The 2649-nt window shown below is 41.5% G+C and overlaps 1 pseudogene; it reads left to right on the top strand.

The window, feature by feature from the left end:
* Positions 1–1110: 1110 nt before the first annotated feature.
* Positions 1111–2649, top strand: part of LOC124973534 (growth arrest-specific protein 7-like) — a 37665-nt pseudogene continuing 36126 nt past the window's right edge.

Consider the following 2649-nt stretch of genomic DNA (forward strand, 5'->3'; position numbering starts at 1 on the left):
TGTTCATATTTTGATTACAGTTTGATGTCTTCTTGTATACTATGTGTATTCCTATAAATGTGTAACTGGCACAGATGAAAGAAATGATGGTAGGTTATTTCTGTTTCAAAACACTACAAACTTCCTTCATGAGAAGAGAGGTATTTGATTTTATTAATATATTAGAATATTATAATTTCTTGATTTTTAAAATGATATGTTATAAATCTGTATAAATCCACATAAAATTATCATTCAGAATGGCAAAACAAAAGAGAAAAATAGAGACATAGATGTATATAACATATTAATATGATAATAAGATATTTACTTGTACATCATATTCAAATGAGGGTCAACAAATGATGTCAGTGACTGATATTAAACAGTAATTTTTGCACAACTGGGACATGTCTTGGAGGTGGGGCTTTGTGGCATGAGCTTGTCAGCTCCACAATGCCCGCAGTTCTGGAGTTGAGCCTGACGGCTTCATTCCTAGGAAGCATGTACCGGCGATCTCTACTGGGTTCCCTAAACTGAACTCCAGCAGGAATCTCCAGACCTCACCAATCCTATATTTTTCTTCCATCTCCCAAAATCTTGAACTCAGTGAGTTGAAGATGTCAGGAAAAGATAAAGCCACTGTTGTGGCCGAGAGTGTTGGCAGGTCGGCTGAGACTGGATAGGCTCTCCTTCCACAGGGGCCTTTGCAAGACTGCAGAGAGCCACTGCAGTGTAAGGTGACCTCCCTGAGGGACGCTTGGCAAAAGACCAGACTCAAAGTTCCGATTTTACAAGCACACGCATGGCATTTTGCTGTCTTTTTAAATGATCACTTCTTTCTCTTTCTTTAATGATGCACACTAATGATGAAAGAAACACCAGCTGCTAGTCATGTCACCAAGAAAAATGACCAACATATAACATTTGAAACAACTATATCTATACCAGTAAAACAATAAAATTGTTCTGTGCTTAATAAATTCCCTTAATCAGTACATTTAATAAAATCATACCAAACCTGGATCATGCTAATAATAAGTAGAGGTAAAAGGTAAGACTTTACACAAAGCCCCCGCTGATGACAGCTACCGGCCAGGGCAGGTGGCATTGTGCTCCTCACTATCCTCCATGGCAGCCTCTGGGCACATCTGTCGGCTTCTGGCTCAGGGTTGCATCCCCATCTCAGGTCAGCTGGCGGCCCAGGACATCAGCCTTCCAGAGCAGCTTTGGGATCCCTCACGAGTACCTGCAGCAAAGAAATACCAGCCAAGCACAGCAGGGCCGTGAGCTCTGCTCTCAACTGCGCTGAGAGTTCCTTTGCAGTGCAGTCTGTTTAGCCATTTCTAAGAGTTAGAGGAATCCCTGAGAGGTGGAGATGACGTGGTCAGAGGAAAACAGAGGACTTTGGCATGAGGTAAAGTTCAGAGAACAGCAACAAAAAATGTAAAACAGAGAAACCAGAAAGACCCTTGACTTATATCACATAGGTTTCCATATATGTAGTACATAAGTCCACGACAATAGGAAGTAAAAGACAGCCAACAATCCCATATGCACACGTCAGCTACGAACACTTAAGGGAAAGGACAAAAGACTTTCAAGCTCACTTGAAAAAATTTTAAAATTGCAACTGAACTGAGATACCAGTTCTCACCTACCAGTGGTCAAGTTTCCAAAGTCTGGCATCTGTCTCTGTTCACGTGACTCTGCTCACACTGCTGCTAGGGAAGCAAGATGCTGCACCTGAGTGCAGGACCTGGGCTGTACCAGGTAAAACTGCCTGGGCGTTAGCCAGGTGACCCAACAGGCCTAAAGGTTCTGCAGCAAGAAGGACAGACTTAGGCCCAAGGACCTCTGTGGCAGAATCAGCCTATTTAGAGCACGCTTACAAGGTCACTTGTCCCCCAGAATCATATCAAACTGGATAATGCTAGTAACAATTAAGATAAAAATTGGTCAAATTATAAATTCTGAGACAGCAAAACTTGGAACTGTGAGAGAAATGCATAGAATTATTTATTTACACAATTACAGAATTCACACATGATGAATAACTGGCTTTAATACAATTAAATCAAGCCAGGTCACAGAATTCCTACATGAAGACCAAATGCAAACCCTATCACCTTCTCCAGAACAAAACCCACCTCTTCCTGCTGTTTCTCCTCTACGTCTAAACTGATGCATGAGATCCAGAACAGGAAGTAGCTGAACAGAGATCAGACGCCGGGCCTCAGTGGGGAGGGATAACAACAGCGGCACAGAGTGCTTCTCCTCCCTCCGTACCAACCAAGCAGCACAGAGAGAGGGCCCAGGGAACAAAGAGACAGTCTCCTGACCCACCTGTCGAAACAGGCCGGTTTTTATTTGTTTATCAACACTCTGTACTTATAAATAAAAATCTGTTTTCCTTCTGTTTGTTGAATTTTTCTTCTCACTTGGGCCAGGGACCTATGCCCCTGTTCAAATTTGTCATCTGAAGAATTTCTTCGATGCATTTCTTGGTTAAGACAAAGACACCCTCAATGCTCAAAAATAACCTTTGTTATTTTTAGCCCATTTTTCATAATATGTCAATGAAATCCAACCATGAATTAGATTATCTCACCACTATTTTAGACAGTGTTTATCCTCAAAATTAATATGTCGTAGTTCTTTCTAATGGTT

The sequence above is a fragment of the Sciurus carolinensis genome (assembly GCF_902686445.1).
Source record: "Sciurus carolinensis chromosome 19 unlocalized genomic scaffold, mSciCar1.2 SUPER_34, whole genome shotgun sequence".
NCBI classification, from domain to species: domain Eukaryota; kingdom Metazoa; phylum Chordata; class Mammalia; order Rodentia; family Sciuridae; genus Sciurus; species Sciurus carolinensis.